The sequence below is a fragment of the Eptatretus burgeri genome, chromosome 6 (genome assembly GCF_056783735.1).
Source record: "Eptatretus burgeri isolate ZD-2024b chromosome 6, Ebu_testis_v1, whole genome shotgun sequence".
Taxonomy (NCBI): domain Eukaryota; kingdom Metazoa; phylum Chordata; class Myxini; order Myxiniformes; family Myxinidae; genus Eptatretus; species Eptatretus burgeri.
The window spans coordinates 26,298,728-26,311,816 of record NC_140966.1 but is presented as its reverse complement, the minus strand read 5'-3'; the positions used below and the strand labels follow the sequence as shown (position 1 = coordinate 26,311,816).

The 13,089-nt window shown below is 45.8% G+C and overlaps 1 protein-coding gene across 9 annotated transcripts in view; it reads left to right on the top strand.

Moving 5' to 3' along the window:
- Nucleotides 1–13,089, top strand: part of PRDM4 (PR/SET domain 4) — an 86,582-nt gene that overhangs the window by 15,345 nt on the left and 58,148 nt on the right. For 2 of the 9 annotated variants that reach the window (XM_085884354.1, XM_085884353.1), the window contains exon 1: nt 12,385–12,935. The exons of 2 other annotated variants lie outside the window; for them this stretch is intronic. The gene's annotated coding sequence lies outside the window, so the exon portion shown is untranslated. Of the gene's footprint in view, nt 1–12,381; nt 12,936–13,089 lie in introns of those variants that run through there. 5 more of the 9 variants (XM_085884352.1, XM_085884355.1, XM_085884351.1 and 2 more) reach the window with 5 other exon arrangements.

The window sequence follows — 13,089 nt, the reverse complement described above, 5'->3', positions numbered from 1 at the left end:
GTTCCAAGTCGGGGTAAGGTTGAGCAGGTCAAAAAACATGGTGGCTTCAAACCCCAGCGAGGTGACCCAGGAAACGCCTGAATATCCCAGACAGCGACGTGGCCGAGGATCGCCTTTTGAAGAATATAATTAAATAAGGGCGTTAATTATCTTCAAAAGGAGTGTTTTAATTAACCTAAACAACCAATTTTCACTCTTGCACTTCCTTGGGGTTTTCTTAGTATACATGCAAAGGTTCAGGCTGATAGGTTTTATAGTTTTGGAGTTGTGGAGGACACACAACTGCCTGATGGAGGACCAGCATTTTTCATTAATGTATCCCTCGCGAAGAGCGGGGTCCTGCAGTAGTATATCTTTTTTGGCCCCACCTCTCAATGGTGAAGAATCACATTCAAAATTTTATAATTCTCGTATCCTGATCCGGATCTGAAGTTTTTTTTTCTCAAAATCTAATCAATTCTTCCTTGTCATACACTCAACCTGTCCACCAAGTTTCGTCAGAATCTGTCCACAACTTTTTGAGATATCCTGCTTCCAGACAAATGAACAAACAGACAGACAGACAGATATGGTTGAAAACATAACCTCCGTCCACCTTCGGTGGTGGAGGTAATCATTTATGTTCACTACTGGCTTGTTGCAATCTCACCAGCCCATGAAGAGTAAATCTTCTCCCCTTTGTGGAATGGTCGACAAGGACGGAAACCTCTCCGCTGAACAGCGTCGCACCACCCAGAAAAAAGGTCACCATGTTGTTACTTATGTTGGGTCAGATTGCCAACTACTGCCTTGTAATATCAAGGTAACACCCTTGTCGAAAACTCTACTTCTATTGCCAATATTTGTCAGTCAATTAGATTGCATTTCAGATTCCAGTTGATGGGTGGAGATTTCATTGGCTTTGCTGTGATAAGTGTCACCCGGAATGAGTGCCCTCAAGACTTGTGTCAACCCATCATGGTTTATGTAGAAGATAACCTGCTATGGCGAGACGGTGGCATCACCCACCATAGTGAGACTGCAACTGACGTTGAGGACTTATCTCTCTCACTTGAGAACTTATTTCCCTCACTTGAGAACCCTCAAATCTTGCACCTACCCATTCCCTCTCCCTTCTTCACCATACCTCTACCAAGTCTCATCATTCCCTTCCCCCCACCTCTCCCATCACCCTCCTGCACCTTGGCCATGCCTGCTCTCATCGTCTCCCCTTCCTCTCAAAGCAACCTTCACACTCTGCCCCCTCCAAGCTTCCCCCTCACTTTTCCTAAAAAACAACTCCCCTCTCACCCTTCTCCCTCAAATTATCCTCTCACTTCCCCTTCCCAAAGTCCCCCCTCACTTTCACAAAGCTTCCTCGTTCCACCAGCCTCTCTCTTCAATCTCATCATTCCACCTCCTCCGATCTTCAACTGCCCTCTGCCCCCTCTTATTACTCCCCACTGTAGCTTAACCCATCACCACCAAGCTATTTCTCCTCCTCATCTGGCACTCTCACCTAGCTCTTCTGCAATCCCCCACCCCTCTTTCAACAACTCTCCTTACCTCCCCCTTCTCCTTCGTCCTACCCTCCTCCTCCCTCCCTTGCACCCAAAACCTCCTCCCCTCCCTCTTCCTTCACAGTGTGGACCTCAAACATCTGGGGCCTTCGCTCAAACCTGACAGATCTCTCCATACAGGTTGCCACTGACAAACCACACATAATCTGCTTAACACAAACTTTCCTCCTTCAAGACATCTCTGACTCCCTAGTATCTCTTCCTGGTTACTGCCTCCTCCGATATGACAAACCTGAGCCTCGTCCTAGGCGGCGGAGTTGCTCTCCTCATCAAAGACTCTGTTCCTCACTCATCATGTACTGCCGTCACTCCCCCACACCTCCAGGAATACCTCTGGCTACGGCTTCCCTCCACACCCACCTCATGTTTACATGTGTGTTGTACCATCCACCAAACAGTAATGACTCCATTTACATTTCGCTCTCTGAAAACATGGACCAACTTCTATCTTCTCATCCAAACTCTCTCTTCCTCATATGTGGCGACTTCATTTGTCATCATGCCAGTTGGCTCGGTGTGGGTACCTCTTTCACTTGCCATGTCACTTCAGCAAAAACTTCTGTGACTCATTGGGACTGACTCAATCTATCAACTTCCTAACCCAGATCTCAACCAACAGTACTCCATCTCTTCTGGATCAGATTTAGACCAATTTCCCTGAAAATATCTGCTGTTCTTCCTCTGCTCCAAACAGTTCATCTGACCACGTGCTTCTCAAAGTTGACATCTCTGGCTGTTATTAGAGAACCACCTCAGCACCGTCGAGTCTGGCATTTCACTCAGGCCGACGAGCACGGACTTAAATCAGCCATCAAACATCTAGACTGGTCTGCCATCTCTACTTGCTCCGACATCAACTCATCCTGGGAATTCTTTAATTGAAACTTGCTTTCTCTCATGCACAAATTTATCCCAACTCATCTTCAGTTGTCCAACCCATCCTCCTGCCCATGGCACACGGAAGCTTGTGGTGAGGCAGTTGTCCTGAAACAACTTTCCTTTGCCTCATGGAAGGCTAATCCAACTGAGGGCAATCTCAGTTCCTTCCACAAAGCTCAGAGCAAGTGTGGGTCTACCCTCAGGAGAGCCAGAAAACAACATCTTTCTAACCTCAAGTCTGAACTCTCAAACCTCTCTCCCTACTCCAAATCCTGGTGGTGTCAAGTTGTCTGTTTCTGGTGTATGTTCCCCCTCCATCCCCTCCCTTACCTCAAATGGCCGTACAACTGACACTGCATGTAAAAAGGCTGAATGGCTAAACTCGGTGTTTGCTTCAAAATCTTGTGTCCCAAACCCATTGCTTTCTGTATCCACCTTACCTAGTCATACCCAGCTGTTCCTGGAATGCGTGTACTTTTCTCCTGACAAGGTGGAGAGCTTGCTGTCAAACCTCGACTCTGATTCTGCAACCGGTCCAGACGGCATCAGCCCACGTGTCCTAAAAACCTGCTCTGCTCCTCTTGCTCACCCTCTGTCTGTTGTCCTCACCCTCACAATTGCTCAAGGTCATCTGCCATCTGCTTGGAAATCAGCAAACATTACCGCTGTGCATAAAATGGTGCAAAAACAGATCCCTCAACTACAGACCAATCAGCCTTCTCCCAATCATCAGCAAGGTTATGAAATCCATCATCGCTTCAGACATTAAATCCTTCCTCTTCTCCAATGGCTTGATTTCCGATCATCAATTAAGTTTTAGACCAGGTCACTCTACCCTGGATATGCTGCTTCTGCTCTCCCAACAATGGATGGAGGTCCTCAATGTCGGACATGAAATCAGAGCCATATCCTGAGATATATTGCGTGCTTTCGATACGGTGTAGCACGCTGCCCTGCTCACCAAACTCTCTTCCTTTGGTATCCAAGGACATCTCCACTCATGGCTCGCAGACTTCCTCTCCTGTCGCAGCCAACATGTGGCCTTAATGGAGTTCTCTCATCCCCACTTCCTGTCCAGGCTGGAGTTCCTCAAGGTAGCGTTCTGGTCCCTGTTCTTTTTCTGGTTTTCATCAGTGATCTCTCCGACTCTCTGGAAAATCCTCTTTATATCTTTGCTGATGACTCCACCCTCTGCAGTACCACCTGTCATCCCTCAGATCAGCAAGCAGCAGCTTCTTCATTCTCTGTAGATCTGGATAAAATCACAAGTTGGTCCAACACGTGGAACATGTCTTTCGATCCTGACAAATCTCACACTCTCACTCTGTCTCTCCGAAAGGACTATCTGTAAAACACCCCCATCTACTTTCTCAGCAATCCACTTGAAGAAGTCTTTTCATTCAAGCTTCTGGGTCTCACTATCTGCCATGATCTTTCCTGGGAAAGCCACATTTCTAAGCTGGCCTCGAAAGCCAATTGCCGACTGGGCATCTTCCATCATGCAACGTCCTTCCTTGGCACACCTGAGTTCCTGACCACAGACAAAGCTTTTGTCCACAGCCTGATAGAGTACTCCTTTCTCCTCTGGGCTGATGCTCCCGCCTCTCACCTTTCTTGGCTTCACGCTGTGGAAACCAAGGCATTGAGGAACACTGGTATCTCCCGGAAAGAGGTTGAGTCTTTGGTCTCTCACTCTCCCACTGCAAGAAGGTCGGTGGTCTTTCTGTCTTCTACCTTCTCCTCCCTGGCCATGCCCCCCCCGCTCTCTCTGAGATATATCCCCCCCCACCCCATATTTCCACAGGGTGCTCAAGGTCCACCAGCAACCCCCTTCTGGTGAAACTACCAAAATCAAGAATCACTGCTCACCTTCACCATTTCATTCCTCCTTTTTCCCCGCCTTTTGAACAAACTCCCACACTCTCTTCAATCCCACTCTTCCCTCCAGGTCTTCAAAACAGCTGTTCACCACCATCTCTTATCTTCCCCCATGTAAAACCACAATCTTTTCTACCCCCACTAATCCACCCCAAACCCACCTCCTTCAAATTTCTTGCTTTCCTTCCTGAAAGTCCCTGTCGTGTAAGGACCTGAAAGTCCCTGTAGCATCCATCTTGTTTACCCTGTGTACCCCGCCCCATCCCTCTCCCTTCCACAGATCTCCTCATGTCTCTCTTCCCTACTGTTTTTCCTTCCCTCTCCCGCCCCTCTTGTCTCCTGCTCCCCTTATTGTATGTGCTGTGTATTAGCTCTCATGCGAGCCTCAACAGTATATACAAAAAAACTGTTGAGCTCGTCTGCTTTTGCCTTATACACAATGGGCTTCTCCAGCTCGTAAAACAGCACCATGAAGCTGAACGCCAGTGTCGCACTCTTGCTTCCATAAAACCAGAAATATCTCATGTCTGGCTTATTGCTAGAGGAGTTCTACACCTCTGAAAATGCAAAGACCATGTATATGATATCTCAACCACAAGTCTCCTACCAAGTATCATTGCCATTGCCACAATCCAGATGAGTCACATGAGGGCCCCATCCCAACAGACGAATGAAGTCTCGTCCTTTCTGCAAACAAGTGGGATGTGCAGACTACCACCATTTCCGCAGTGAATGGCCCTATCTCCCTGAACAAGACCCAGCTACATCATAAGAGCACATCTGGAAGGCTGGCATATCTGAAGAATCACCCAATGAATCGGCAGTCTTGACATGCACCTTTGTGGATAAGAGTGTTAACAACACGCATTGCTTGGAACCATACACCACTCTCCATGTCCAAGTTCATCATCTCCATGTTTGGACACTTTCCATGGCCACCGCACCACCTGAGTTATCACTGACAGTCGGGCAACAGGAAAGATTATTTGTGCAGTCAGAGCGAAGAGATATGGAGCTAACATTTAGAGAGAGCTCGCAGTCTACCAATCAAACTGGTGGGTCCTCCCCTCTTCAGATTGTTGGTAAGACCAGACTCACACTGACAAACAATGGAAGATACACGGAATTTGAGGGCTTGGTTGTCAAGATCCTTGACATTGATGTATGAGCAGGAACACCCTTCATGGAGTTACGCACAAAGTTATCCTGTGTGACAGTACCACGTGTCTGTATGGTTTACAAGGAAAGCTACAAGGATATGACCTTGACCTTCAACATTTATGGATACAGTATTACTCAGGAAAATGTGTCCCCATCTACAATCTATCCATAAAATTCAACCTCATGAAAATCGGAGGAAAATTATTCAAGTTATGGTCAAAAATGTGTTTTGAGTTAATTAGGTCACAATCTGAAAAAGGTAGGTTAAGGACACTGATCAAATATCAGGTGCGTAACTTTGGTGCAAGTACACTATGATGATGCAAGAACACCTTGGAAGGCCAAACAGCTCTTTGAGATACCGCATTGACAAAATTCCAGCCTGGTGTTGGCTTAGTGGTTAGGGTGGTGGCTTGGGATCCTACGGTCCTGAGTTCAAGCCCCGTTGGCTGCTGAATTAATACACCAGGGGGTTGACTCAGCCTGTCATCCTTCTCAGATTGGCAAAATGAGTACCAGTGTGTACTGGTAGCGGGACACTGCATCAGTGACACAGTCGCGCTTCCAAGAAATGATAGCTACCCCGGCAGCTAAGCTGCCATACGCAAGAAGGAGATTGGCAAAATCGTGTGATGACAAAAAAGTATGTTTTTTTATTTTCAGACTGCCATTTGAACTTAATCTTTAATGTGGAGGGTATGATGTAAATGAAGCATAAATGCACCTTGCTCTGAGCTATCTCGAGTGGGCAATTTTACTCTAATCAGACATATCTTAGTCGAGTTTTGGTGAAAAATGTTGAAATGTCTACAATTGGGTCATGACCTGAAAATAAAGTCAAGGTCAAATTTTTTTATGTCAACCCTGCATACTTTTTATTTCCATTATTCATGCAAAATTTAATCACAAAAGTCCCAGCTGGCTCCGAGATACAGGTTGGATATTGAGAGAAAAAAGGGAGAAAAACCTGAATGGTAGTTTCGTACTCAAAGAGGTGTAAGAACTTCACCTTTAACTTGGAGGGGATTGATGTAAATTGAGCTGAAATGTGGCTTCCTCGAGAGCCTAGGCTATACAATCAGGGCAATGTTGTTCTTATTGGACAAACTTTAGTAGCGTTATGGTGAAAAATGTTAAAAGTCTATCAGTAGTTCATGACCTTAAAAATAAGGTCAGGTCCAAAAAAATTAGGTCAACTCTGCAAACATTATATTCACATTATTGATGTGAAATTTAATGTTGAAAGTCTCAGCCTGCTCTGAGATACAACTCAGAAATTGATACAGTTTGGAAATTGATACTTTTTTTTTTGTATACCTTGGTCGAGGCTCGTATGAGAGCTAACACACAACTCACAGCAAGGAGGCATGAGACAAGAGGGGTGGGAGTGGAAGGGACAAAACAGTGGGGAACAGACACATTAGGTGAACTGTGGAAGGGAGAGGGATGGGGATGGGACAGGGAACATGGCGAAGAGAAGATGGACACCACAGGGACTTTCAGGAAGGAAAGCAGGAGAATTGAAGGAAGTGGGCTTGGGTGGATTATCGGGGGTAGAAAAGATCGAGGATTTGGATGGGGGAAGATAAGAGGTGGTGGTGAACAGCTGTTTTGAAAGCCTGGAAGGAAGAATGGGAAAGAATAGAGTGAGGAAGTTTATTCCAAAGGCGGGAAAAAAGAGGAATGAAAGAGTGAAGATGAGCAGTGATTCGTGATTTTGGTAGTTTTACCAGAAGGGGGTTGTTGGCGGACCTTGAGCGCCCTGTGGAAATGTGGTGGGGACAAATCGCAGAGAGAGCAGGGGGGGCAAGGCTGGAGAGGAGTCGGTAGAAGACAGAAAGACCACCGACCAACCTGCGGTGATTGAGTGAGAGGCCCAAAGACTCAGCTTCATTGCGGGAGATGCCGATGATCTTAAATGCCCTGGTTTCGACAGCGTGAAGCCGAGAAAGGTGGGAGGCAGGAGCACCAGCCCAGAGGGGAGAGCAGTACTCCATCAGGCTACGGACAAAAGCTTTGTAAGTGGTCAGGAGCTCAAGAGGGCCGAGGAAGGACTTTGCACGACGGAGGATTCTGGCTTTTGAGGCGAGGTTGGAAATGTGACTTTCCCAGGAAAGGTCATGGCAGATAGTGAGACCCAGATGCTTGAAAGAAAAGACTTCTTCCAGAGGATTGTTGAAAAAGTGGATGGGGGGGTTTTGTAAACGGTCCTTTCGAAGAGACATAGTGAGAGTGTGAGATTTGTCTGGATTGAAAGACATGTTCTATGTGTTGGACCAGTTTGTGATTTTATCCAGATCTGCAGTGAGCGAAGAAGCTGCTGCTTGCCGGTCTGAGGGATGACAGATGGTACGGCAGAGGGTGGAGTCGTCGGCAAAGAGAAATAGAGGATTTTCCAGAGAGTCCGAGAGATCATTGATGAAAACCAGAAAAAGAACAGGGCCCAGAACGCTACCTTGAGGAACTCCGGCCTGCACAGGAAGAGGGGATGAAAGAACTCCATTTAGGGCCACACGTTGACTGCGACAGGAGAGGAAGTCTGCGAGCCATGAGTGGAGATGGCCTTGAATACCATGGGAAGAGAGTTTGGTGAGTAGGGCAGGGTGCCAGACTGTCAAAAGCACGTGATATGTCCAGGGATACGGCTCGGATTTCCTGTCTGGCATTGAGGACCTCCATCCATTGATGGGAGAGCAGAAGCAGCATATCCAGGGTAGAGTGACCTTGTCTGAAACCAAATTGATGATTGGAAATCAAGGCATTGGGGAAGAGGAAGGATTTAATGTCTGAAGCGATGATGGATTCCATAACCTTGCTGATGATTGGGAGAAGGCTGATTGGTCTGTAGTTGCAGGGATCTGTTTTTGCACCTTTTTATGCAGGGCAGTGATGTTTGCAGATTTCCAAGCAGATGGCAGATGACCTTGGGCAAATGAGAGGGTGAAGAGAACAGAGAGAGGGTGAGCAAGAGCAGAAGAGCAGGCTTTGAGGACATGTGGGCTGATGCCGTCTGGACCGGTTGCAGAATCTGACTCGAGGTTTGAAAGCAAGCTCTCCACCTTGTCAGGAGAAAAGGATACAGAGTCCAGGGACAGTTGGGTGCGACTGGGTAAAGTGGGTAGAGATAGTGATGGGTTTAGGACACAAGATTTAGCTGCAAACACCGAGTTTAGACATTCAGCTTTATCACGTGCGGTATCAGCAGTGCGGCCATTTGAGGTAAGGGAGGGGATGGAGGGGGAACATACACCAGAAACAGATTTGATTAAACGCCACCAGGATTTTGAGGAGGGAGAGAGGTTTGAGAGTTCAGACTTGAGATGAGAAAGATGTTGTTTTCTGGCTCTCCTGAGGGTAGATACACACTTGTTCCGAGCTTTGTGGAAAGAACTGAGGTTGCCCTCAGTTGGGTTTGCTTTCCATGAGGCAAAGGCAAGTTGTTTCAGGACAACTGCCTCGCCACAAGCTTCAGTAAACCAAGGGCGGGAGGAAGGGAAGGACAACTGAACACGAGAGGGGATAAATCTGTGCATGAGGGAGATCAAGTTTCTTTGAAAGAATTCCCAGGATGAGTTGATGTTTGAGAAAGTAGTGATAGGAGACCAGTCTGTAAGTTTGATGGCTGCTCGGAGACCCTGCCAGTCGGCTTGAGTGAAATGCCAGACTCGACGGCGGTGAGGTGGTTCTCTGATAACAGCCAGAGAGATGTCCACTTTAACAAGGACGTGGTCAGAAGAACCAATTGGAGCGAAGGAAGAGCAGCAGATATTGTCAGGGAAATTTGTCAAAATCAGATCCAGAAGAGATGGAGTACCATTGGTTGAGATCCGGGTCGGGAAGTTGACCGATTGAGTCAGTCCCAATGAGTCGCAGAAAGCTTTTGCTGAGGTGTCACGACAGGTGAGAGAGGTACCCACACCTAGCCAACTGGCGTGATGACAATTGAAGTCACCACATAAGAGGAAGAGAGAGTTTGGATGAGAAGATAGAAGATGGTCCATGTTTTCGGATAGTGAGGTGTAGATGGAATCATCACTGTTCGGTGGACAGTACAGTACACATATAAACATGAGGTGGGAGTGGAGGGGAAGCCGAAGCCAGAGGTATTCCTGGGGGTGTGGGGGAGTGAGAGCAGTGCATGGAGAGTGAGGAATAGAGTCTTTGATGAAGAGAGCAACACCTCCACCAGGACGAGGATCAGGTCTGTCATACCGTAAGAGGGAGTAACCGCGGAGAGATACTTGGGAGTCAGACACGTCTTGGGAGAGGAAAGTTTCTGTTTGGCAGATAATGTCTGGTTTGTCAGTGGTAACCTGTATGGAAAGATCTGAAAGGTTTGAGCGAAGGCCTCCGTATATTTGAGGTCCACACTTTTAATGAAGAGGTAGGGGAGGAGGCTTTGGGTGCAGGAGGGGAGGGGGAGGGTAGGACAAGGGACGAGGGGGGAGGTAAGGAGGGTTGTTGAAAGAGTGTGGGGTATTGCAGAATAGCGAGGGGAGGGGGCCGAATGAGGAGGAGAAAAGGCTCTGTGGTGCTGGGGGAGAGGGGGGACAAGAGACAAGGAAGAAGGCAGTTGAGGATTTGAGGAGGTGGAGTGAAGAGATGGAGGTGAGAGCGCAGTGGAGGGAGGCAGCTTGGTGGATGAGAGGGGGGGGCAACTTTGAGAAGGATGAGTGAAGGGGATGAAAGGTGGGAGAAAGGTGAGGGGGGAATTTTTGAGAGAGGTGAGAGGGAGGCTTGGAGGGAGAAGAGTGGGATGGTTGCTTTGAGAGTGAGAGTGAGGGGGGTGAGTTGGCACTGAAGTTGGAAAAAAAGAATGGTTGATGGAAAGCGAACATCCATGGCAAACTGTGGTTTTTAAAAGTTTTAGTTTTAAAAAGTTTGATACAGTTTGGAAATTGATACAGTTTAGAAAAGGATATAGCTGGGAAATTGATACAGTTTGGAAATTGATACAGTTTGGAAATTGATACAGTTTGGAAATTGATACAGTTTGGAAATTGATACAGTTTGGAAATTGATACAGTTTGGAAATTAATACAGTTTTGGAAATTGATACAGCTTGGAAATTGATACAGTTTGGAAATTGATACAGTTTGGAAATTGATACAGTTTGGATATTGATACAGTTTGGAAATTGATACAGTTTGGAAATTGATACAGTTTGGAAATTGATATCGCTCGGAAATTGATACAGTTTGGGAATTGATACAGTTTGGAAATTGATACAGCTTGGAAATGGATACAGCTTGGAAATTAATACAGTTTGGAAATTAATAATGCTCGGAAATTTATGCAGTTTGGAAATTGATACAGCTTGGAAATTAATACAGTTTGGAAATTGATACAGTTTGGAAATTGATACAGCTTGGAAATTAATACAGTTTGGAAATTAATAACGCTCGGAAATTTATGCAGTTTGGAAATTGATACAGTTTGGAAATTGATACAGCTTGGAAATTAATACAGTTTGGAAATTGATACAGCTTGAAATTGATACAGCTTGGAAATTGATACAGTTTGGAAATTGATACAGTTTGGAAATTGATACAGCTTGGAAATTAATACAGTTTGGAAATTAATACAGTTTGGAAATTGATACAGCTTGGAAATTGATACAGTTTGGAAATTGATACAGTTTGGAAATTGATACAGTTTGGAAATTGATACAGTTTGGAAATTGATACAGTTTGGAAATTGATACAGCTTGGAAATTAATACAGTTTGGAAATTAATACAGTTTGGAAATTGATACAGCTTGGAAATTGATACAGTTTGGAAATTGATTCAGCTTGGAAATTGATACAGTTTGGAAATTGATTCAGCTTGGAAATTGATACAGTTTGGAAATTGATACAGTTTAGAAATTGATACAGTTTGGAAATTGATACAGTTTGGAAATTAATACAGTTTGGAAATTTATGCAGTTTGGAAATTTATACAGTTTGGAAATTGATACAGTTTGGAAATTGATACAGCTTGGAAATTGATACAGTTTGGAAATTGATACAGTTTGGAAATTGATACAGCTTGGAAATTGATACAGTTTGGAAATTGATACAGTTTGGAAATTGATACAGCTTGGAAATTGATACAGTTTGGAAATTGATACAGTTTGGAAATTGATATCGCTCTGAAATTAATACAGTTTGGAAATTAATACAGCTCTGAAATTGATACAGTTTGGAAATTCATACAGTTTGGGAATTAATACAGCTCAGAAATTGATACAGTTTGGAAATTGATACAGTTTGGAAATTCATACAGTTTGGGAATTAATACAGCTCAGAAATTGATACAGTTTGGAAATTGATACAGCTCAGAAATTTGGAGTGTTCAGAGTGCGGCAAGAATAATAAAAAATTCTAAACAGTGATTTAGTCTTCCTGGGGGGAGGGAGAGCTGCAGCTCAAAAATAGAGGGGGGAAGAAGAGGTGATATTGGGAAGGATGGGAGCTGGAGGCAAGGAGCTGGAGAGGTGGGGTGAAGGAAGAGGAGGAGATGAGGAAAGGAGGGGATTTGAAGAAAAGGTATGAACAAGGAAGTGATGGTGTGGGAGGGGTTTTGGGGGATAGATGGAGGTAGGAGAGGGTGAAGGTGGAGAAGGTGGGAGGGGAAATGGATGAAAAGGATGTGATGAAGAGGGGCAGGGAAATTGGAAAGGTAGGAGGTAGAATTGGAGGAGGATGAGAAGGTTGTGGGGATAACGGGGATGGGCATCAAGGAGATGGAGGAAGAAGACGTGAGAGGAAGTGGAGAGGATGAGGAGAGGAGGTGGAGAGGCGGTGGAGAAGAAGAAGGTGTGGGGAAGAGATTATGAGAAAGGGGAGGGGGAAAGTGGAGGATAGGTTAAGAGGGATAATGGGGATGGGTGGGGAAAAAGATAGAGGAAGAAGATAGAAGTTTAAGCCGTAACGGGAGGACTTGGATAAGAGGAGGAGGAATTTCCTCCAAGGAAAACAGGATGAGGTTCAAGGAAAGAAGTTGGAGGAAGGGGAGGGGACGAGGGGTGAAGGTGGAGATCGTGGAAGAGCGAATGGGCGAAGGAGATTGAGGGAGAGGAGGTGCGGCGAAAGAAAAGGGGAGGTGGAAAAGGAGGAAGAGGTGTAAAGACACAACGGCAACAAAGTAACGAATTGATAGGAGTGTGGATTCGGTAATGAAGTAATTTTGATGTGTTGATGACACACATGACCGTCGGTGTCGCGGGTTGTTTGTGAGGGTCGGTTCATGTCAATGACGTCGTGATGAATCGCTTTGCCAACACTGGAGCAGCTTGTTCAGCCTTGTCCCTTACATTCAATTACCTTCGCTGGTTCCTCGGGGACCCTTCTCCCAGTCTCTGCCTCTGTGCGCTTGCTGTTCTATGGGCCTGAACAGGCTCGGACGAGTGTAGGCCTCAGTGTGGTTAGCGACGCTCGGCTTGTTTTTGTGCGGCCTTCCGGCTCACTGCACCCGGTATGGAAACCTCAAAATGATACTTCATCGGCTCTCTGAGCCATTTGTCGTGTGTATGTGTTTGTCGATCGTTTTCTGTCTGTCTGTCTGTCTGTCTGTCTGTCTGCGCCGTTACGCGACGGTGTGACCGACAAATTACTTTTATCTTCCAAGT